At 44.3% G+C, this 25,332-nt stretch overlaps 1 protein-coding gene across 2 annotated transcripts in view; it reads left to right on the forward strand.

Moving 5' to 3' along the window:
* The first annotated feature begins 7,205 nt into the window (after positions 1–7,205).
* PLD1 (phospholipase D1) overlaps positions 7,206–25,332 on the forward strand; it is a 126,515-nt gene continuing 108,388 nt past the window's right edge. Inside the window, exon 1 of one of the 2 annotated variants that reach the window (XM_075132111.1) lies at positions 7,206–7,309. The gene's annotated coding sequence lies outside the window, so the exon portion shown is untranslated. Of the gene's footprint in view, positions 7,310–16,365; positions 16,565–25,332 lie in introns of those variants that run through there. The other variant, XM_075132112.1, reaches the window with a different exon arrangement.

A 25,332-nucleotide genomic window follows, 5' to 3' on the forward strand; every position in this document is an offset into this window, starting at 1 on the left:
TGACACAGTTTGCACATGATACAAGTATTCAAGATAGTTAAGTCCAAAGCTGGCTCAAAGAGTTAAAAAGAGATCTCTCCAAACTGGGTGACTGGGTAACAAACTGGCAGATGCAATTCATCTTTGAAAAGGGATGACTAAGAGAGGGATATGATAGAGGGCTATAAAATCATGAATAGTGTGGAGAAAGTGAATAAGGAAGTGTTAGGTTTCAGAGTAACAGCCGTGTTCGTCTGTATTCACAAAAAGAAAAGGAGGATTTGTGGCACCTTAGAGACTAACCAATTTATTTGAGCATAAGCTTTCGTGAGCTACAGCTAACTTCATCGGATGCACACTGTGGAAAGTGTAGAAGATCTTTTTATATACACAGAAAGCATGAAAAAATACCTCCTCCCACCCCACTCTCCTGCTGCTAATAGCTTATCTAAAGTGATCACTCTCCTTACAATGTGTATGATAATCAAGTTGGGCCATTTCCAGCACAGATCCAGGTTTTCTCCCCTCCCCTCCCCCCACACACAAACCCACTCTCCTGCTGGTAATAGCTTATCTAAAGTGACCACGCTCCTTACAATGTGTATGATAATCAAGGTGGGCCATTTCCAGCACAAATCCAGGCTTTAACAAGAACGTCTGGGGGGCGGGGTAAGGAAAAAAACAAGGGGAAATAGGTTATCTTGCATAATGACTTAGCCACTCACAGTCTCTATTCAAGCCTAAGTTAATTGTACCAAATTTGCAAATGAATTCCAATTCAACAGTTTCTCGCTGGAGTCTGGATTTGAAGTTTTTTTGTTGTAATATCACAACTTTCATGTCTGTAATCGCGTGACCAGAGAGATTGAAGTGTTCTCCGACTGGTTTATGAATGTTATAATTCTTGACATCTGATTTGTGTCCATTGATTCTTTTATGTAGAGACTGTCCAGTTTGACCAATGTACATGGCAGAGGGGCATTGCTGGCACATGATGGCATATATCACATTGGTGGATGTGCAGGTGAACGAGCCTCTGATAGTGTGGCTGATGTGATTAGGCCCTGTGATGGTGTCCCCTGAATAGATATGTGGGCACAGTTGGCAACGGGCTTTGTTGCAAGGATAGGTTCCTGGGTTAATGGTTCTGTTGTGTGGTATGTGGTTGCTGGTGAGTATTTGCTTCAGGTTGGGGGGCTGTCTGTAGGCAAGGACTGGCCTGTCTCCCAAGATTTGTGAGAGTGTTGGGTCATCCTTCAGGATAGGTTGTAGGTCCTTAATAATGCGTTGGAGGGGTTTTAGTTGGAGGCTGAAGGTGATGGCTAGTGGCGTTCTGTTATTTTCTTTGTTAGGCCTGTCCTGTAGTAGGAGACTTCTGGGAACTCTTCTGGCTCTATCAATCTGTTTCTTCACTTCCGCAGGTGGGTATTGTAGTTGTAAGAATGCTTGATAGAGCTCTTGTAGGTGTTTGTCTCTGTCTGAGGGGTTGGAGCAAATGTGGTTATATCGCAGAGCTTGGCTGTAGATGATGGATTGTGTGGTGTGCTCAGGGTGAAAGCTGGAGGCATGTAGGTAGGAATAGCGGTCAGTAGGTTTCCGGTATAGGGTGGGGTTTATGTAACCATCGTTTATTAGCACTGTAGTGTCCAGGAAGTGGATCTCTTGTGTGGACTGGACCAGGCCATCACATAACACAAGAACCAGGGGTCATCCAGTGAAATTAAGAGTCAACAGGTTGAGAACTAACATAAGGAAGTACTTCTTCACACAATGCACAATCAACCTGTGGAACTCATTGCCGGGGATATTGTGAAGACCAGAAGTATAAATAAGTTCAAAAAAGAATTAGATAAGTTCCTGGAGGATAGGTCCATCAGTGGCTATAAGCCAAGATGGTCAGGGATGCAACTCCATGCTCTGGGTGTCCCTAAATCTCTGACTGCTAGAATCTGGGACTGTATGACAGGGGATGGATCACTAGATAATTGCCTTGTTCCGTTCATTACCTCTGAAGCATCTGTCACTAGCCACAGTTGGAAGACAGGATACTGGACGAGATGAACCACTGGTCTGACCCAGTGTGGCCATTTTTATGTTCTAGCTACTGCTTAGTTAATAAATGGCTTTTCCCAATATTATTTCCAGTTATTTAGTGTTCACGCCAATACTAAAGTTAGATAGTGTACATCTACTAATTGTGTACCCCAAATTAGAGAAATAGGAGTCTCCAGTCTTGCAAATTGCACTGTGTTTGTAGACTGTAATGTTCAAGCCAATCTACCACACAAAGTACCTTGTGTGACAACCATGCCTTGATCAACACCAATGATTGAATCAAGGGACCTTCAGAGTTGAAAGAATGAGTCTCTATAGCTTGAGCTAAAGAGACAGCCTAGGTAGCAGGGGACTGTTACAGGCTCTCCTCATCTTTGGGTTGGTCACAGAGTGACACACACACAACACACACTTCCCAATGGGTTATACTTGCAGAACTGGTGTCTCAATGACTGTATTCGAGTTGGGCAAGAGGAGATTACTGTCCTACAGATAGATTATTAGGAGCTTTAGTTTAAAGTTTTCAGGGAACAAGTTAAACTGAATCTTATGTGGCCAATAGGAGAAAAGGATCAACTTACACACATGGTCACAACAGTATATCTCAGAATAACAGTGTAAAACATTTACACAAAAACTATAGTATTGAAAGCTTTGGGTAACCACTGTCTCCAGTCTTTCTTCCAATTTATCAAGCTGAATCTGTATGTTGTCTTCAGTTGCTTCATATTCTCTTCTTTCTTAAAAGCATTTCCCCATAGTTGCTCAAGATAATGAAGCACGTGATATCTGTTGAAATGTCTTATGAAAACCACATGCTATCAGTGTATGTCTCAGGCAGCAATTGTCTACACAGTTTGTGATAATCAGTTCTTGTTTCAGTTCCTTCGTTTCTCTTTTACAAGTTGTCGTGGAGTTTGTAGTGATCGGGCACGGTGAAGAGCCAGCCTTCTCACTATGAGAATTCAGTATACAGAGGGACTGTTTTCCCCACTTGTAAGTTATTTTAATACTCTAACCAAACCACAAAAATCCCAATAAACAATAGTCCAAATGAAAACAATCCCCCGCCACCACCCATTTCACTCTTCATGGAACACAGGATCCTCTGTTGGGGGTATAATAGCAATATCTCCTAGGTGCTCCATCTTCCAAGAGCTCCAGCCTTGTGTCCTAGATAACAAAGTGAGCAATAGGTCTATCTCCAAACTCTCTCTCTGCCTTTCTTTCCCGAAGGCCACTTTCTTCACCTTTGCCACAATCTCTCAGCTTCCCCCTCAGGACTTAGCTAGGTCTTGTTCCTGACCAAAAAACACTCCTTCTTCTCACAGTACTTTACTAACTGGGTTATTTCCCAGACTCTCCTCCCCAAGGTTCTTTCCCTTTGACAGGAAAGAACCAGAGCTCCTTTCCTAGTTTCCTCACCAGAGAGACCTTCTATAGATATCCTTTCTTCCCTGGCTTCTTCTAGTCCTTCTACGACAGCCTGTTCCTTTCCAGGCTCTCTTTGCAAAGATGCCTATCAACAGCTCCCTCCAGGTCTCATTCTTAGTAGAGAGACTCCCCTAGAAACCCTGAGCTCCATCCCAGTCTCCTCTACACTAAAGAAAGGGAGAGGGTTGTATACAGCCTCCTTTCCTAACATATCACCCTGATGAAGTGAGCTGTAGCTCACGAAAGCTCATGCTCAAATAAATTGGTTAGTCTCTAAGGTGCCACAGGTACTCCTTTTCATATCACCCTGTGAAGCCTACAGTTCCTATATGTTCTGAGAACTACAACTCCCAGAATGCCTGTCTTCTGGGCTGAAACCAGAAACAGAGCAGAGCTGGTCCTGGAGCTTCCCTTAAAGGGTCAGCACACTCTGTTACAATAATGAGTAGTACTAGGGGCGATGATCTAGTCTGTCAGAGTACTACAGCATAAGATTAGGCTGGTTTATTTATTTCCTGTATCAAAGGCTAAAGGGAACTTCTGTAGAAAAAAGAGGAGGTCTAAGACTCTGCTTTCTGCGGGTGTATGAATAGCACGGAAGAGATTGTCAGCCTTATTTCATTTGCTGTTTCAGAGCCACATAGAAAGGCAAACTGAAAAGGACTTCCTTAGATCCAGATTACTGTTTGGCGTCAGTAAGAACAAAGATGAAGATTACAATGTTTAAAATTAATTGAACTGGATATTTTAGGAGCTGCCTGTTTCTCTAATCATGAAAATATAAACAATTATATTTTCAGGAAGTCATGAATTTTGACATCATCTTCCTCAGAAGTAGACCTTCTAAACCTGTTTAACTGGAAAGAACTGTCTTTAGTTGCTGAGCTTTTAGTACTGGCTGCTGTATTCCTAGAAACTAAATATCTCAGAAAATGGGGGAAAAGAAAAGGAAATTAACATCCTTGCCAAGCTCTGTCTGCATGTTTAACATTGTGCGGCTTAAATATCCTCCTCGGTCACTTAATATGAACAATCAAAATAGAGAGTAATCCATTGCTAACGGTGCTGCCATCATCAAGGACCTCAGTATCACTATGAGAAAACACATTTTCACTATTGACAAAATATTCACAAGTGGTCACTGATTTTGGCCATCTCAATTTTTGGGTGGCCAGTTTTAGACATCTTGGACCTGAGTTTCAGACTGGCCTAGCACTCAGAACTCCAGCTGAAGTCAGAAGAAGCCCTCTGAAAATCAGATGAGTGGAATAACTCATCCGCATTTTAAAAGATCTGAATCTGGCTGTTGCAATGCTAGAAAGTATGACACAGGTCACAAGTGATCCAAAGGAATTTCCTAATTAACAGTGTCATATCTTCAATGCTATAAAAAAATGCAATGGGAATTCAATTAAAAAGTGAGTAATCAGTGTGGTATTTCAAGAAAATAAAACACCATTCTATTCCCTATTTGAAGTTATTCAGAACAACACTACCACTGTATTAAGCTACAAAGCCTACATTAGGTCTTTTTCAGGACTTAACTAGTTTATTGGAATAAATATTAATTTAAACAATGAATTGACATCCTCCGTTGCTCTTTTTTTCTCTCGCAAGTCTCTTGTTGCATTTTTTTGATAGATTTGACACTGGGGGAGGGTCTTTTCTTGACACAGACACATCCCATTTCATTTTCAAAGTTGTCTTGTAAAAGGCTGGCTCTTGGTTTTGGATCCTTCCTGTTCAGCTGGGTAGAAAGTGAGAGGAAGAAGACAGCCCTCCAACAAAATAAAAGAGAAGGGGGCTAGAATCTCTCCTCCATTACACTGGATTTATGTAGTTTAATTCCATTGACTTTAATGGAGTATAATTATAAAACCAATGTGATGGCAACAACCTGGCCCATCATCTTATGTCTGCAGAGGTGCAGTTATTATACTAAATTCAGACTAGAAGCACATAGAGATCCAAATTATGTCCATTGATTTTCATGGGGTTGGACAGGGTCTAAGTCACGATGGAATTTGGCCCAAAGTGTTTATCTACGAAGTGTGGAAGGGCAGTGTTGCTGACCACAGTTACTTGTTAATGAAGACAAATCTCCCTGGCTTACTATTTAAATGGGACATCAATAGGACACAGCAGTGCAGATGCTGCAGTAGAAGAGTGGCCATAAAGCAGCTAGATGGATAAGCCACCCCAGCAAAAGCTGACATGCTTGTGACATTGAGTGGAATTGGAATATGGAAAATAAGAATTACTCACAGGGAAGATAAGAAAAACTCTCAGCAAAATTGTAATCACTCAGAGCTCATAGAAGTTTATTAAATCTACGTACAGCCATCTAGAGCAAAGCTGTGAAAGACATCAGTCTTATTTCCATACCTATGACACCTCCTTGTCTTTCACAGGAATAGAAAAGCAAAGTTAAATTAGTGTGAGGAATAATTAGATAATTTTCATTGCTAATTGCTGCTGGCAATGAAGACCTACTGTGGCTAGAATTTGTGCAAAACAAGTTTAGTTGCTGATACTCAGACAATATTTCATGATCTTGTGCTCTGATACTCTTGGCTACATGGCTATATTTTCATGGGTATCCCATGCTGTGATGGATATTTATGCGCAGTGTAATTAGCAAGTCAGCTGTAACTAATACATGTGTGCTGTGGCTGCCCACCTGGTAGTCAGTCATGCCACTCTAATCCAATAGAGTTGGTGGGTGCTCCAGATCCCCATGGAACATTACTACAGTTGGAAGCAATGCAAGCTTCATAGCAGGTTACCTCACAGACATCTTTACAGGAAGCAGGTAGCCCCAGAGCAGCACTCATTGTCTTCAATGGGCTTTGAATTGGGCCTATGGGAGGGGAGTGCCCTGGTGAGTTACTTGAGGCAGGTGGGATGGATGGCCAGTGAGTTAGCCAAGTACCAGTAGGCAAAGCTGGAAATACCTTTGTTGTTATATATACCAGCTGTTGAATCCAGAGTTCTTCTATATGACAGAGAGCCTGTTTCAAGAGCACTAGTCACCAGGAGAGATTTTCAAAGAAGCTTAAGGGAGCTAGGTGTCTAACAAAAGCCCAGCACCGCTATTTATTTCTTTTCTACGCTTTATTTTTTATAGAGGCTACAGTTCCCACATATACCTATGGGGCCATTATTGATACTGCATATACACCATGTATGAAATTTACACAGGTTGTTCAGAGGCAAACGTTATAATTTGTATGTAAGCTCAGTGTTTAGACGAGACATGTAGATGCACATTTTGTATAATTCATACACTGTGCATTTTCCATACACACACACAAGTGCTATAGATACACACTCTCTCCTTATAGTCCGTGTATTGTGTATATAAACACATCCAGCCCCACATCCTCTTTCTGTGGCTGAATCCTGATACGGGAACACTCCCAATTATTGCTCGTAACCAGCTGTTCCATGGAGGCGATTTATTGTTTTACAGACACACAGGCAAGTGATTGTTTCTCGCCTGCTGCGCTGCGTGTGGGACCCCGCACAGAGAGCTGTGCAGAACAGCCGGGCGAGAGAGAAATCCCCACTTCCAGGCTCCGCTCACCCTTCTCATGCGACCGCGCCTTGAGAAACTAAAAGCCAAAGGCATCTCTGTTCTCAGAGCTCCCCTACTCTTCTTTCAAGGGCCCGCCCGCACAGTTTAGCCCCAGGGCACAGCTGGAACCTTGTGGCCCCGCCCCAGCCAAGCTACCCTCAGTCCCTGGTGTATGGAGACAGGCGGCGCTCAGTCCAAGCCCGCTCCATGCACAGAGAACTCTGGAGATACCTGCCCACGTACGCAGACCTGCGCTGGGCACAGGTAACCCCCAACTCTTTGGCTAGGGCACACTACGTGAACGAGTAAACTACTTGGGATTGGGGGGATTCTCCCTGGCATAAAGTTTCTTCTGCATTTGGGTTTTACTTAGCAGCTTCTCCTGGGAGTTTATTCCAGCCTCTTTTGAGATCTCCCTAGTTTGTTTGTTTCTTGAAAACTTTTGCTCTGTCTTCCCAGTGCTGCTTTCTGCCTGATGTACTTGATCCTGGCTTGTCAGCCTTGCAGTTTCCAGATCACCCTTGTATGTGATGGCAAATTGCTTATGGATGAATAATATGTAAAAGAAATAATCTGCCTTACTTAGAATGTATTGCATCTCTGCAGTCATGCTTCATTGCTACTTTCATAAAGCTCTTTGTGCTATTTCCACTCCGTACTAGACTGTGGTTTGGCTATAGTCTAATTTGATCAGCATAATTTAAACAATCAGGAAGTATTCAATTCCTAATGTAGGAGCTTTGCATATATAACTATAATTTCCCCCAAAAATTTAATTGCTCCCCACCTACCAAAAACCATAAACAAAGTAATTATGGCATTGCTCCCCTTTGATTGGGCCTTATATGTATCATTCTCCAAAACTATATTCAACAAATATTTGCTGGCAACTCTAAAAAGTAAGAGGAAAGGAAGCTAATTAGAAAAATATTATGCAAAATAGATTACTGCTATTACAATTTTAGAATTAATGCAAAATTGCTAAATGTGCTGTAATATCTTTGAACATTTGGGTACACTAATAGGACAGGGTTGCCCCCAATTTAGCTCTTTTCTTTAGCAATAGTTTGCTGGCTTCATGTTTAAACAGGAAATTTGACTTGTCTTTTAACAGCCAGTTGCAATGTGGTCTATCTTTAGTTTAAAACTACTTGTGTATGATCTGCAAGTAGTGCTGTGTGTCTGGAGATCTTGTCCAAACTGTTTTTTTGCACTAAAGAAAATGTAATTTTTCTTGAGATACAGAAAGCATTCAGTTGAGTATTTGACTTTGTAGCCCTTTGCACCCCACTGGTTCACTTACTAAACAGTGGAGCAATTTGACCAGGGTCCCTTCTTGTTGAATCCAGGTCAGCAGTGTTAGCACTGCAGGCATTTTAGTGAACATTTTCTTGATTATTTGGTATTTTGCCGCTGGTAGCGAGTAGCTGGAATTGTAAAGTCTGGAGAAGTTAAATTTATTTTATCTGCCCTTGGATACACACTTGTAACTCCCACTGAGCCAAATGATGCTCTCAGTTACACCTCTGCAACCCCATCCAGTGAGTTCCATGAGACTTGCGTACATGTATCCTCGTCCAAGAGCAGAATTGTGCCTTGCACAGGTTATGATTCAATCCCTTCTGGAGGAGACTTTATCCCTGTAACCAAAATATCTTTGTTTGTGTGCTTCTCTGACACCTATAATTTAGAAATAAAGAAACTTCTTAGGTCTTTCCATTTCCAGTTTGTGTGTTTAGATGCATGAGTGTTGTGGGATTAGATGCATGAGCTTTGAGTTTCCAGTTAGAAAGATGTGATCTCCTATTAAATATTACTAGGAATTTCAAATAATGGACCCAATAATAAAATAGACATAAGCTGCTTTACAATGGTACTATAGGAATTTAGGAAACAGGAAGCTCCTTTATTAGATATTGTTCTCACATGCAGTATCCTTGTGAGTCTGATTTCATTGCATATCTGTTTACATTCGGGCCTTAACTTGAACACATCTTGTGAGTCAGCTACTTCCTGATATGCAATCTATATAGATCCTCTTTATCCGTAAAGAGTGGTAAGCTTTCAGTGAAGACTTAAAAAAAAAGACCTTGTCATGTAATAGGACCATGGAGCGTTATGGAAGCAAACAAAGAGGTTTGCTATTTGGATACAGTGATGTTGAGTTTTTAGATTTATTTTTTCATGTTCCCTTGATTTATTCTTAAGAGTCCTAAATCTCATTGCAGTGCAAATGTGCCCCATCAATGGGAATTGCACTCACAGGCATTGAGATTGATTGGGTAGTCATAATGCAGGTAAAATTTCTGTTGACTTCACTGGGAGTTTTGCTTGCTTGCATAGGGACTTCAAGGTTGAGTCTGTTGAGATGTATGTATACTAGCTGAACTGGACTTTAATTAAGGGAGTCTGTACAGCAGCAAACAACTAGAGTGAACCTACCATGTCCCCTCTTTGGCCAAAATCCACTCATCTTTCTGGAGAACACTCCTTTTTGAACTACTAAAATAATATCAGGATTGCTTAGAAGAATCTTGCCGATCACAAGTTAAGCATTTGAGTTTCCACGGTATGCATCCGATGAAGTGAGCTGTAGCTCACGAAAGCTCATGCTCAAATAAATTGGTTAGTCTCTAAGGTGCCACAAGTACTCCTTTTCTTTTTGCGAATACAGACTAACACGGCCGTTACTCTGAAACTAATCCACACTTAAGTCACTTTGACTAGACAACCAAATGCAGTTCTGAATAGAACACAACCTTGAATCTGACTGACAAAGTGAGCCAGGAAATGTTTGGATAGGAAAAGTGGGGGAGGGGTTTACAAAAGGTAGCTTTGGAATCAGTTCTTTAGGCCAGGTTCTTTAATGCAAGTTCAGAGTAAACTCTACTAGTTTGCATAAATATGTGCTCGAAAAGAAGCCAATAATGACTCCATGATTGTAAGCAATTGCCTGTCCTCCTCTTTATATGAAGTTCAGAACACATCACTGCTCTCATCTGGAAATTCCAGGCCCTAGAATCAAGACCTGTCAATGTGGAGTAGAACCTGGTCAAACATGCTGTACTTATGTTGTTCACATGTGCCTGCCGCACTGGACAGCCAGCAAATCTTAAATAAATGGCCTATCTTCAATTTATCCTGGATAACTGAATATCTGGCGTAATCCTGATCGGTGGGATGACAAAAAGAAAAGTGATCAGAAGCTATTTCATTATTACGGAAATCTTACCATATCAAACAAAGAATCCATCTCTGGGCATGCATCAGGGCTGCTGTATGTTTTAACTGCTTACCTTAAGATCTAATTCTGCTTTGTCTAACCTTTCACACAACTATATAGCTTTAGGTGGAGTTACAAGTGATAAAATCAGAAGATAAGTTGGCCCTTCTCTTGTGCTTTTATTTATGGATATGGTGATGATGGGCAGCTTTAATATTGTGTGTAATAAGAATGAATTGTTGTAGCTGTTGATTTATGTTACCATTTATGTTATCATTTCTTGATCTAGCTTTGAAATAATTTGCTGTAAGATACCAGTTGCCAACTGATAAGGTGCAAAAGCAGATGAATGTTTTTGCCTTCAGTTTTCCCCTATCAAAGGGCACTGAATGGATCAGCTAAGTAAATGGGTGTTACCAAATGTACACAATCTACAGTGCAGTGCAGTATTTACTTATGTGCCTTGGATAAACACTTGTGCTTGATTATTTCCTTTAGAAAGAAATCCTGGAGAAGGTAGTACATTCTGGTGTGTCTTCTTAGTGTATGCACAGTGCGCCTCAGGTGGCATGTGACCTAGGCATCTTGGTCTGCCACCCAAAGCTGAAATTTTATATATATTTTTAATTCTCCAATTTTTCCCTTTTCATGGTGAATGGAGTATAAAAATATAAAACACACCCAGTGTGTTATTTTAGGGTCTGTGAAACTGACATGCTGGTAAGTCAAAATATAAATGGCTGAATGCAGTTTTTGTTGTTTAATCACTCTTCCTTTCCTCTTTTGTGTGTTCTTGTCCTTTCACAGGGCCTGATCTTGCACCTTTGAAGTCAATGGGGCTGATTCTCAGTCTTGTTCACTCACTGTGAAAAATGGGTGCACCTAACCTAGGTGCCATGGAGCAAAGAATTCTTTTACATGGGCTTTGCACAGGTGTGAATGAGGGCACAAGCAGTGACGATTTAGGCCCAATGTCCGTTTTTTCTTTTACTTCAATAGTAGCAGGACTGGATCTATAAGCTCCTGTAGGCTTCTGTGTGTGGGGATGTGCGCACATGCAGAGCTGTAAAATTATTGTTTGAGACTCTGCTCATGACTCTGCTTGCTGACAGATTTTTAAACTTCCTTGAGGGAAAATAATTTTTTTGAAAGCACCTTATGATGGGGAGGTGACTCTGCTTCCTCCTGAGTTTTTTTTTATTTATCTCCTTGACCTGGAGGCTCTTTGTTTCAGAACCCAGTGCTGCGTAGGTGTTCACTCCGTTCACCTACTCCTTCTCATGGAGGCTTTCTCATAAAAGGAAAACCCAGAATTATATGATTCTATGAAAATTGCTGTATTTGCCTAACTGGATGTAGGGTGATCAGATGTCCCGATGTTATAGGGACAGTCCCAATATTCAGGGGTTTGTCCTATATAGGCACCTATTATCTCCTGTCCCAATTTTTCACACTTGCTATCTGGTCACTCTAGCTGGATGGCATTCCCTCACTCTCCTCTTAGCAACTTGGGAGGTTTTTAGAAAGGTCTTCAGGAGCTGGCTGGGATTCAGTGCTATTTCCTGAGCTCACTCTGGGTCTCTTCAGTGCTTTTTGAAAATAAATACATGTAACAGTGCTGCTTTGTCAGCACGGCTTGTGTTTCTCTTTGAGCAGATGTGCTTTTGGGGGGCTCATTTAATTCCCTTTTTCTGCTGCAGTCACTCCTGTGTATGATTCCTGAAAAGAAGTTGATGCTAAAAAGTGCTGTTGTGGAGCAAAATTAATGCTCACTGTTAGGGGGCTTATTCCTTCACCCACTTACTTCCCTGGTCCTTCTCGCATGAACAGAGAGCAACAAGACCTGAAGTCCAAAGGTGCAAACTATTCGATATTTATTGGGGTGAACTTCCAGCAAGCGTGATTCCAGTTTACTTCCTTAGTATCCTCCTTCCCAGCTCTGACACCACAGAGCCTTACACCTGTGTCCCTGTTCCCATTCCTGCCCTTAGCAAAACATGATTCCAATTTCCTTACCCCCATTCCCTGTTCCCATTTCCCACACCCACCCACTCACTTCCTGATTGAAGACTTGATTATGTAAAGAGTTGTCACTTTGGATGGGCTAGCACCAGCAGGAGAGTGAATTTGTGTGGGGGGGTGGAGGGTGAGAAAACCTGGATTTGTGCTGGAAATGGCCCACCTGTTGATCACTTTAGATAAGCTATTACCAGCAGGACAGTGGGGTGGGAGGAGGTATTGTTTCATATTCTCTGTGTGTATATAAAGTCTGCTGCAGTTTCCACGGTACACATCTGATGAAGTGAGCTGTGGCTCACGAAAGCTCATGCTCAAATAAATTGGTTAGTCTCTAAGGTGCCACAAGTACTCCTTTTCTTTTTAGTAAAACTTGAGTTCTGCTTAGCTATACCTTAACCAATCATTTTCCTGAAATTTAACTAACCAATCCTAACATGATTATGTAACCAATTATATCCCACCACCTTAATTAGTTTACACCCAGCAAAATTAATTATACAGCAGACAGGAACAATCACAGAACCAGACAGAGATTATACAGACAAACAATAGCAAAGTGGGAACTATGATGACAAAACAATACAGAAGTGAGGATTTCACATACCAGCTATTGATAAGTGAGTTCTTGCCAGACAGGATGCTATCAAACTAAGTTTTCTTTTATATTTTCTAGGCACTTCCCTTTCTCTGGAGGCGACAGGCATTATCAGGACAGGATTGTATTCCTAACAGCCCAATAGCACCTTCTTTCAATGTGACTAGTTTGGAATGTGAGGATGTGACCATTCACTTCCCAGCTTATGGCTGCCTCTGCTGCTTAGCCAGAGGCCTTAGCCTAAGCACAGGGCCTCAGACTGTCACAGTAAGAGAAGGACCTTACACTGTCAGACAGTGATTTTGATTCTTTCTTTTATACCTCTAGAACTAGCCAAGTGATAAGAATACACCTAAATTCTTAAAGTACAGGCCTTTGCAGACAGGCCTGAATATCTATATCCTAACACTCACCTTTCTTCTTCTCTTCCTAGCAGCTTGGTGCTGCTAACGTGGCAAGGGTTGCCAGGCATCCAGTTTTCGCGGAATGCCCGGTCGAAAAGGGACCCTGGCTGCTCCGGTCAGCAGTGCTGACCGGGCCGTTAAAAGTCCGGTCGGCAGCGCAGTGGAGCTAAGGCAGGCTTCCTATCTGCCCTAGCTTCACGCAGCTCCTGGAAGCAGCCGGCATGTCCGGCTTCTAGGTGCAGGGGCGGGCAGGGGGGTCCACGTGCTGCCCCCACCCCGAGGGTCAGCTCCGTAGCTCCCAATGGCCAGGAACCACGGCCAATGGGAGCAGCAGGGGCACCGCCAGAGCCACCTGGCCATGCCTTCGCCTCGGGGCCAGACATGCCGGCTGCTTCCGGAAGCAGCACGGAGGCAGGGCAAGAAGGGAGCCTGCCTTAGCCGTGCTGCACTGCCAACCAGGAACTGCCTGAGGTAAGCGCCTCCTGGCTGGAGCCTGCACCCCAACCCCCCTGCCCCAGGTCAGAACCCCCTCCTGCACTCTAACTCCCTCCTGGAGTCCACATCCTGAACCCCCTCTCGTACCCCAACACCCTGCCCCAGCCCTGAGCCCGCTCCTGCATCCCAAACCCCTCATCCCCAGTCCCACCACAGAGCCCACCCCCCCGCCAGAGCCCTCACCCCCTCTAGCATCCCAACCCAACCTGCTGCCCCAGCCCTGAGCCCCCTCCCACACCCTGAACCCCTCATTTCTGGCCCCACTCTGGAGCCTGCACTCCCAGCTGGAGTCTTCCCACACTCCCGCACCCCCTACCCCAGCCCAGTGAAAGTGAATGGGGTTGGGGGAGAGCGAGAGACAGAGGGAGGGGGGCTGGAGTGAGTGTGGGCGGGGCCTCAGAGAAGGGGTGAGGCCGTGGGGCAAGGGTGTTTGATTTTGTGCAGTTAGAAAATTGGCAACCCTAGGAGGGTTGCATGTGCCTAAGTGACAGCATTAATCTGGTGTAGCATTAATCTGCTAAGCCCAGGGGGCATAGTGCAGATCCCCAGACTAATGTGACCGTGGCCCTAATGTGAGGTCCCTACACTACAGTGAAACTGTGTTAGCCAAAACTGTTTTTAAAGATGGTTTCCCCCAAAAGGTGCTAATATTGTTTATCTGACCTGTTTTGGTAGGGATCTAAGCTACAGAGGTTAGCCCAAAATAACCTAACATAGCTAGACCTGGAGGACAGAGGTACCATGGTACCAACTTTATGGGAAGAATCCTGTTTTAAAACTCTTCTGGCTACCGTGATTCCCCTGTAGATGAAGCTGGGCCACTCATGACTTGCGCAGTATGGTGAATTGGTTTCTCAGCACAGCCCCTGCCACTAAAAGCCACAGGAATAGTCCCTACTTTCACTAGCTATGGGACACAGTTTAAGCATAGCTATTGCAAAACTGGTTTGTAACAGGGTTGCGGTGTTGCTGTCCAGACTTCTCCAAATCAGGGTGGGAAAACTGTGTTCCAGACTGGGCTGGATTGGGCTCGTTTACCCAGGCCCTTTGCACTACTATTACCAATCTGGGACCATACTAACTATACCAAGAGCTAGCGACATGTGCAAAGCTAGTGTATAAGCTCATAAGCAGAGAATAAGTGGAGCAGATGCAGGTAGCACCAAGGCTCACAGGGAAAGCCTGGAAAAAAAGGAAAAATGCATCAAAATTTGTGCAAAAGCAATGCACAACTACAAAGCAGAGGAGATAAAATGTAAAAGAAGACCCGTGGGTATTATGGAGAAAAAACATGACAATGGAAAATGACCCAAATATGGGATCATGTGCAATAATTCTGGCAAGAGAAATCATTATGCCAAAGCTTGCAGACAAGAAAAAACAAAGAAGCAAAATGTGCCATATTGAGGAAGCAAACAATTGAAAATAAACAAAGAAACCTAAAACCCTACTAAAACAAGACACTCCACTCCACATGCTTCTCCCCTGGGGAAACAATGAGAGAACAAACAACAAAGAACAGATGTGTAATCATATTGATTACACCACTACTAGAAGGCACTCTGATACTGCAAGTGAGGAGTGTAGTATTTGAATAGAATAAAAGAGAACAGAAATTCTTTCAAGAATACATCGGAGCCATTCTGGAATAGAAGGCTACAGCTGGAAAGGCAGAGATGCCATAATACTAGTCAAACATGACCAAGGATATCACAGAACTGCTGAGCAGTTGTGATACCTATGGGAAATGAAGGTCAAGCAGCAGAAAGAGAAATGAAACTACACAATATTCCCAACAGACATTGGAGCAAAGTAGGAATGGACCCTTTCGCTGCAAACCACACAAACATGTACTTCTGGGAAGTAGATGAGCTGTCAGACACTACCTCAGTGACCATCATAGACAAAGCATGAAGCATTTCAGCAGGCTTGGTATCCTGAACTGTGTAGTGTAACACAACAGATGCCAGTTCATTTGCAGTGAGTTTGTGCACATTACCCAGGAATGAGAATTCAGTCATATCACATCATGACCATACCACAGCTGGTCAAGAGGCAAAGCCAAATTGGCAGATAAAATTGCTGAGGCTCTGTTAAAGTAAGCTGCAAAATCAGAGAAAATGCATGGCATTCTTGAATGGAGAAAGTCTCCTGCAGAAGGTATGACTACCAAGCAGCCTGGTACAATGCTTGATGTTAAGAAGCACACTTACCTTGGTGCCCAGCATTATTACAACTGGCAGTGGTGGAAGGAGTAACAGACAAAAAAAGGAAGAGACACGCAAAGGCAAAGCCTACTACACTTGACTAGCTACAACCAGGAGACCCTGTGAAGATCAAACTATTTCTTCGGAACAAATCATGCACCTGGAAGCAAACTACATCTGTTGAACAGACAAATCCTTGTTCACATTACGTAGCAGGGGAAGGGTTTATATGACACCAAAACCAGAAGTACATTCATCCACTGTGAACATAAGACAAAACCAGGAAGTGGAGAATGGTGAAATATGCGCTCCACTGAGACTAGCTCAGCAGGACATGGAAGAAAACACAGGCTGACAAGCCATCTATAGATATTGGAACAGACTCTCAAAACACACTCCCACCAGAAGAGCCAAGTGCAAGAGAATCTCCTGTTATCATAAGAGAAACTCTCGCTCCCTCCAGCATCCAGCCACCTGCAAGGTAGATGCATAACTTTGTATAATACTAAGGCAGGAAAGAACAACCATCTGAAACGCTGAGGAAAATACCTTAGTTGCAAAAAAGTTAAGAGTTAGGTAAGTTAAAAAAATTGATTTGTTATATATATATGATGATATAGACTTTAATGGAGTTTAATAGAATGTTAAATATGTAAGCAGGTTATGGTGTTCACATTTAATTTTGCTATCTGAAATTAATGTTTCAAAAGGGATGTTATAATAAATAGCTTCCTGATTGGGAGCACTATGGTGTGATTATGTAAAAGAACTTATTGAACACTACTTACAGGAAGTGTAAAAAAAAATCCAGCCTGGGTTCTATTAAATAGTTTTTGTGGGACCAGAGGGGAGATAATTTGAATCCTCATTCCCATCCCATCCCAATTTGTCAGTAATTTTGTAGCCTGAGATTTTCAGAACTGGATTTGGATGCCTAATTCCCCCTAAAATTAATACAGTATTTCATTAAAATTGAGGGGAAATTCACTTCCAGATTCCTATGGCAACTTTAAATTCTCTGCCACAGAATATTTTTTTCACTTCTAAGATTCTTAAGATTTCTTTTTAAGTCCTCAGCTCTAGTAACTCCCAATATGGACTAAATCTTTGGGAAATTTTAAAAGCTTAGCAGTGGAGCTTGTATTTTAAAAACACATTACTATAAATATTTATATTTTTCATAGAAACCTGCAGGATTTGAGAGAGAGAGAGAGAGAGACTACAGAGCAGAATGGGTATGCGTGGTGGGGTTGTTTGCAGAGCCCTGTGCATAGACCCCTGTGCATAGACCCTCCATGGCCTGCTCACTCTTGGCATTGGACCTAAAGTGCCTTAGCCATCCTTGGAGAGAGGCAGCCTTTGACAAATGCGAGTTCAGTGAAAGGAGGGGAGAATATTTAAAATTATCTTCGTGTGATTTGGGGCTAACTTAAAGGTGGGATGGGGAGCAGGAAGTCTGTACAGGAATCTGCAAAGGCACAATATATAAGTTTGGTGGAGCTTCATTCTCAAGACATTTCAGGGAAATCCTGCAATATTTGTAGTTTCCAGCCAAATCACCTTGGGCCAGAATCTTGAGCCCTTACTCATGCTGGTGAGCCATTATTCATGTGAGAAGTCCCAAAGCTTAAGTGTAACATCCACAGATCCTGGCCGTCGGCAGGCAGGATTGAACCTGGGACCTTTTAGTGCGGGGTGGGCAAACTTTTTGGCCCAAGGGCCACATTGGGGTGCGAAACTGTATGGAGGGCTGGGTAGGGAAGGCTGTGCCTTCCCAAACAGCCTGGCCCCCGCCCCCATCCTCCCCCTCCCACTTACCGCCCCCGTCTGCCCCCCTCAGAACCCCTGCCCCTGACTACCCCCCAGGACCCCACTTCCTATCCAACCCCCCCGTTCCCTGTCCCCTGACTGCCCCCCCCGACCCCTATCCACAGCCACGCTCCTGACAGCCCCCCCGGGACCCCACCCCCTATCCAACCCCCCCTGCTTCCTGTCCCTGGACTGCCCGTGTCCCTATCCACACCCCTACCCCCTGACAGGCCCCCCGGGACTCCCACGCCCTATTCAACCCTCCCATCCCCTGACTTCCCCCCACAGAACCTCCGCCCCATCCAACAGCTGCCTGTCCCCTGACTGCCCCCTGGGACCCCCTACCCCTTATCCAACCCCCGCTGCCGCCGCCCCCTTACCATGCTGCCCAGAGCAGCAGGAGCTCACAGCCCCGCTGCCCAGATGTGCGGCCTGCGTGGCAGCATGGCTGCAGGGGAGGGGGACAGCAGGAGAGGGACCAGGGGCTGGGCTCCCCAGCCAGTAGCTCAAGGGCCAGGCAGGACGGTCCCTCGGGCTGGATGTGACTTGCGGGCTGTAGTTTGCCCACCTCTGTTTTAGTGCATGAGTCTCTACTGCATGAGCTAAGAGCCATAGGCCTCTTAACTAAGGCTGTAGAGCAAACTCATTAATCTCTCTCTCTCTAAGTGGTCTCGGTACCATTAGATGGGAAAGAGCACCACACCCAGGAGGTGTGTGGGTTACATAAGTACTTGTGAGGGTGAGGAAGGTGTCTGTGCTCTGGCCCTTTTGTTAACTTTTGGGTAGCTCTATAGGCTAGAGGAAGGATGATACAGTGGTTAGGATACTAGTCTGAGACTTGGGAGATGTGGGTTCAGTTCCCCACTCTGCCACAGGCTTGCTGTGTGACCTTGGGCAAGTTACTTAATGTCTCTGTGCCTCAGTTCCCCGTTTGTAAATTGGGGATTATAGCACTTCCCTACCTCACAGGAATGCTGTGCGGCTGAATATATGAAAAATTAGGAGGGGCTCAGATACTGTGGTAATGGGAAGGTGTGTAAGGATCTGAGATAGATCTGCTGACTCCACTCAAACCCATTGCTGCTGTTACTTTATTATCCTACTGACACCCTTACAATCAGCTTAATAATGTGCTTTTTGATTAAGCATCTTATGTCTAAGAGGAGGGAGCTAAAATAAGCTCCTGTCATCTTGCCTTCTACAAACTACAGAGCTTGTGCTTCTCTAGAGTTGCCTAAATTGCAGCAGAAAAGCTCCTGTTGCTTGTTAAGCTATGCTTTATCTTTGGACATATGCTGTGCCCAGGAGTGAAAGTAACTTAAAGGATTTACGGTACGCCGGAGTCCGGAGTGCGGGTGTGGCCTCAACCAGAAGAGGCACTTTAAAGGCCGTAGCGGCGGCAGGACTCTGGCGGCGCTTTAAAGGGCCCGGGGCTCCCCGCAGTAGCAGGAGCACCAGGCCCTTTAAATCACCACCGGGGAAGCCAGTCCGGTCTGGCACTGCGTACTGGCTGTTGCCGGTATGCCGTACCGGACTGTACCGGCTTACTTTCACCTCTGACTGTGCCCCTCCCCAGACCTGAAGGCTTGTTTGGTAACGTGGTCCTGTGTTTTCCAAAGGGATTAGTTTTGTCCTTTTTGTTTAATGGTGATTGGTTACCTCTGTTGCTACAGCATAGAATGTGAATAAGGAAATAACCAGATGGTGGCATCCAGGTTTTTATGTAATGCTGCAAATGTGAGCTGATTGCCAAGGAAAATCTTTTCTCTACCCCACCCAAAGGCAAATTAGGCATGAGAAAATAATGATAAGGGAACTACCTGGAGTAAACCTTCTACAGCAAATGCAATTTCTTTGCCTTGTGCTTATCTCCTGGATAGTTCATTGTGGTTCTCAGCTGCAGCTTGCAGAGAGAAGTGTTGGAGACACAATACCTTTGGGGGAGATAAGGGAAGAACTGTGCCTCAGGTCTGCTTGCGCACCCATTGCCACCATGAAAAGCCGCTCAAAATCAAGCCCAAAGTCTTTGGCTTTCATAAGTATTCTTACGAAAAGGGTATTTAAAATTCTTTTCAATGCCAGTTTGCCATGTGGTGTTGGATATATTTAAAATATAATTAGGAAAGGAGCAGAACCAAGTGGAGTTCCTCCCTTGCTTTGAACAGCGTACACACACTGTACACATCTTTATTATAGCTAGTTGTAACATGTTTTTTTTTTTCTGAAGAAAATAAAGAAAATTTTGTCAAAATTTCTCATGGAAAAAATTCAACTTTTTGGCAAAAAATCAAAAATCATTATACTTTGGCCAAAACCATAAATGTTTCAATTATGAAATGCAGCTGTCGGGTCTCATGGGAGTTGTAGTTCGAGTGCCTCATGCTCCCATTCTCTTCTATGTGCTGCACTCTCTGGTTGGAGTGCATCTCTCAGTCTCCCCTCATGGTGAGGGGAAAATTTGGTGCATCATGGGAAATGTAGTCTTGCTGGGAGTCCCACTGATAGAGGAGAGTGGGGACATGAGAAAATCAAACTTCATTTCCCATGAGGCACCTTGGCAGGATAACCAAATTGAGATATTTTAATATTTGGGTGCTTGCTTTTTCTATGAAAAAATGAAATGTTCTGTGGAAGGCAGACACTTTTCATGAAAAATGTAGTTTAGTCAAAAACTCAATTCCACTGAAAAATAGTTTTGATGGAAATATTTTGATCACCCGTAGTCTTCATACAGTGAAATGTTGCCCTCTACCACAAGTTAGAGTGGCATCCAGAGTGCTCTAACATGGGCGAGGGCAGAAAATCGGGCAGCCATAATTGCTTGTTGGTTTTTAGATTCTTCTCTTTCCTGAGCTGCCCTGGTGACTGCATGGAGGAGGGGAGCCATGCCATCTTTTGCTTGGTGTTCCCCTCGGTTCAGGTAGAGCAATTGAGTGCCTCTCCTACTCTCTCTCGGGCTTCTACCGCCATGCAGGTAAGCAGACAATAGAACAACCAGGGCCCCTCTCTCCTGCAATGCAGCAGTGGGAGAACTGCTCTTGCAGCTCGTAGGGCTCCTGGCTCATAACAGAGCTGTTCCTGAGGCGTTTGTGGAGGCGGTTCCTCTGCTCTGTCCCCAGCAGGGCTGATTCAAACACTTTCCCTTTCAAAATATCCAAGTGAGGCTCAGGAGACACATTTTCTGTTCATAGTCGAGAACAAATTGGCTTCTTAGCACAGCCTGCTGCCCAAGCACAGTGGTTCTCAATGAGGGGTACGAGTACCTTTGGGGGTATACAGAGGTCTTCCAGGGCAGGGGTTCTCAACCTTTTTCTTTCTGAGGCCCCCCCCAACATGCTATAAAAACTCCAGGGCCCAGCAGGAGAGGGGGGGACTCAGGGCTCTGGGCTGGGGGGAGCTCAGGCATAGGTGTAGTTTGACTTCTATTTTGGGTGGGCAGGGGCCAGCGGGGCTCAAGCCAGCTCCGCATGGTGGGTCTGGGGAGAGAGTGTCACCCCCACCCCCTGACTCACCTCAGCAGGCCACCCGCCTGTCTGGATTTGGGGAGGGGGTCGCAACCAAAAATTATAATTTAAAAGTGCGGGGGCTCAGCTCAAAAAGTTTGAAAACAACTCAGGGTGCAGGGAGAAGGGTGGCTGGGGCTGTGTGTGAGCAGGGGGGTAGCTTAGGATACAGGGAGGCGGTAGTTACGGGCTGTGTGTGGGCAAGGGGATAGCTCAGGATGCAGGGAGGGGGTAGCTCAGGGTGCAGGGATGAGGGTAGCTTGGGGCTGTGGGCAGGCAGGAGGGTACCTCAGGGTGCAGGGATGAGAGTAGCTAGGGGCTGTGTGCTAGGAGGGCTCCCCTGCGGTCCCTGTTCCTCAAGGGCTCTGCCAGCCATGGAGCCGGGTCCCCCTCACCCAGATGGCTCTTACTGACTGTGTGAGCAAAGGGGGCTGGGAGCTGAGGAGCAGCTTCAACCCCCTGCAGCAGCAGGAGACGAGGGAATGCCGTGGCTGCCTGCTCCATGGCACCAGCCAAAGCAGCAGCTGTCCCACACAGCCTGGCTCTGGCTTCCCGCCTCAGACCGGGGGCGGGGAGTGAAGGAGGTGGGGGGAGAGGTATGGAGCTGCCCCGGGACTGCCCTGCTCTTGCACTGTAGTTTTTTTTGGGGGGGGGCAACACCCCTGTGTTTCCCCCAACTCTGCTCATGGGCTCAGGGCTTCTGCCCTGTGGGGAACACTGGGGCTTGGAGCTCCAGAAATCAGCCCTGCTGCTCCTGGCTTCAGCCCCATGGCGGTCACTGGGGATCAGGGCTTCAACTTCACAGTCCCTGGCTTCAGCCCAGCGGGAGGTGCTGGGGGTGGGGCTCAGGGTTTTAGCTGCAGGGTCCCTGAAAGGGTTTGTGGACCCTAGGGGGCTGCGGACCCCCTGTTGAGAGCCGCTGTTCCAGGGCGTACACCAACTCATGTAGATATTTGCTTAGTTTTACAAAAGGCAACATAAAAAGCACTAGCGAAGTCTGTACGAACTGCTCTATACACTGTACACTGAAATGTAAGTACAATATTTATATTCCAATTGATTTATTTCATAATTATGCTGTGACAGTTTTGTATTTTTATGTTTGATTTGTAGGCAAGTAGCTTTTAAGTGAGCTAAAACTTGGAGTACACGAGCCTCCAGAAAGGGGTACAGCAGTCTGGAAAGGTTGATAGTCACTGCCCTGGAAGGCCACAGTTCAGAGCTTTGAAGGCCAGACATTGGGCAACTCTGGTTTATAGCTTTGTTCTTTTTCCCCCTGCAAAGGGAGGGGGGCGGGGGGGGGAAGCCTCTTTATAGACAAATTGGAAAGCATTCAGAAAGGAGCTACAAAAGGATGAGCGGTCTATCAAACCTGCCTTATAGTGAGACACTAAAGAAGCTCTGGCTATTTAGTTTATGGAAGAGGATGTTAAGGAGTGACTTGATCACAGTCTGCAAGGAACTCCATGGGGAAGAGATTTCTGATGATAGCAGAAAAAGGAATAAGGAGATCCAGTGGTTGGAAGCTGAAGTTAGATAAATTCAGACTAGAAATGAGGCTCAATTTGTAACAGTGAGGACAGTTAACCACTGGAACAACTTACCAAGCAACATGTATTGATCACTTACAGTTAACATTAGGTATCTTTCTAAACGATATGCTATAGCTAACATAAGTTATGGGGCTGATGCAAAATCACTAGGTGAGGTTCTATGGCTTGTGTTGTGCAGGAGGTGAGACTAGATGATAATAAATTATGAAGCCTTCTGGCCTTAAAATCTCTGAATCTATGAGAACCGTTGTTAGCATTTCAAGTGTTATTGCCAGCAGGTGGTGCTGCTGATTTCTTCTTCACGTGATGCTAAGCAGACTTCCTGTAAGGTGACTAGTACACGAAACAGTTTTCAGAGTACATGAAACAGTGTATTCTTTTTTGCTTCATATGATGTTTGGACTTTTTTTTTTCCTCCACGTATTTTTTACATTATCGATTCAAGTCTTACCTACTCTTATGGGGACAGGGGCAATGGTAAAATAATGACATCACAAATTGAGAGAGTGAAAATTGAACAATTAGGAGTAGAAGTCACTTTGAGTCAGGTTGTTCAAACCCTTTTTAATTCTTATTTAACTCAAGTGCCTAGCAGACACTTGAGAGTAATGATGTCTGTTAAAGTATCAGCTCCTTCAGTTTTTCAGTCACTGGGGGAGAGCTCACAAATCATCATCATCATCATCATGATTATCATAATTAATAAAAACTGAGACACCCTCCTCTCCCCCACAAGAGGTCCCCAGCACAATAAGGGAAGATCAGACTTGAGATTCTTGATATGTCTAAAGGTGAAACGGAAGCAGAGGAAAAAAAGAACCACCCACCCCCCCAACATTTCAGGCCTTCTTCAACCATGTTAAAGAAACAAAGGGGTGCAAACCCAATTTAAAAAAAATCTTTGCATGCCTCCTCTAAGGCCTTGTCTACACGCACAAGTTACTGTACCTATAGTTAAAGTGATACAACTTGCCTCGTGTGGACACAGTTAGTTATATTGATATAAAGTGTCTTACACTGGTATCGCTTGTTGTTCCCATATGGGAATATGCCATATTGGTGTAAGGCACCTTCATAACAGTATAACTGCTTCAGCACTAGGGATTTCAGTGATATAACTGTATTGGAACCCTCCTCCCACCCCCCCCCCCAACCCGTTTTGCCCTCCAATTGACATAGTTATACCATGGCCCATGATGCCAATCTCCAATATCCTCTTGTTACATTTTCCAACAAGCATCTTTGTGCTTTCTCCCATGTCCTCCACTCCCCGCCCCCACTATGGTCGGGAGGTGCTCCCCATCAACATCAACAAAACTACCACATTATCATCCTTCAGATGATGGCTGCTTTTGTGCAGAGATGACTAACTAATATTGTCTCAGTGTTTTCTTGTACGCCCATGTCTGTATATATCTATCTGTTATCTCTTGTGTTACATTTAGATTATAAGCCCTCGGGGAAGGGACCATCTTTTTATTCGTTGATTGTACAGTACCTAGCGCAGTTGGATCCTGATAAATGACTAGGGCTCCTAAGTGCTATCATAAAACAAATAATAATACCAGTACAAAAATTTGTCTAGATCACACATCGGTCAGTTTTATCCCAACTGTGTGGGATAAAACTGACTCCATTGAAGTCAGTGAGGAATCTGGCAAAAAAATTTGTCTTCTCCATATCTAACAACATTTGCCCAGTAATGACTGTGTGGAAAACTCTCTCTCTCAGTTCTGTTCTTCCTGGAGGTTCAATTACCGAATTATAAGAACCTAAGATTAGATGTTTTTGACAGCTCCCAGACTTGAGCTCATGAGCAGATCCCTGAGCTGCAGATAATAATAGTAACACTTAGCATTTGTATAGAACCATCCACCTAAAATTGTCAAAAGTACTTTAATTGATTAAGCTTCACAACACCTATTTGAGGTCGTTGTTACAGATAGGGAGACAGAGAGGCTAAATGGCTTGCCCAATCAGTCAGTGTTGAGATGGGGAATTAGAACCTACTTCCACTGACTCCCAGTCCGTATTATTAATTTGTATTATAACATCACCTGAGGCCCCATTTAGATTGGAGCTTCATGGTGGTAGGCCTTATCTAAACTCACAGTAAAAGACATTGCCTACCCCAAAGAGTTTTGTCTACTGGGCTCTGACCCAGACAACACTGCCTCCTGCCAAAGGGAGCAGAGATGGATTGCTGCTTGTGTATAATGTCTGTATTGAAAGGAAATCATTTGAGGGGCCTTTGGAAAATTTGTTCTGTGACCAAGATCTATGTCAGGTTTCAGAGTAGCAGCCATGTTAGCCTGTATTCACAAAAAGAAAAGGAGTACTTGTGGCATCTTAGAGACTAACCAATTTATTTGAGCATAAGCTTTCGTGAGCTACAGCTCACTTCATCGGATGTAAGATCTGTGTGTGTGCCTCTCTTTCTCATATGCACAGGCTTTCACCTGATGGGAGACATTAGTCA

The sequence above is a fragment of the Caretta caretta genome, chromosome 9, assembly GCF_965140235.1.
Source record: "Caretta caretta isolate rCarCar2 chromosome 9, rCarCar1.hap1, whole genome shotgun sequence".
Classification (NCBI taxonomy): Eukaryota; Metazoa; Chordata; order Testudines; family Cheloniidae; genus Caretta; species Caretta caretta.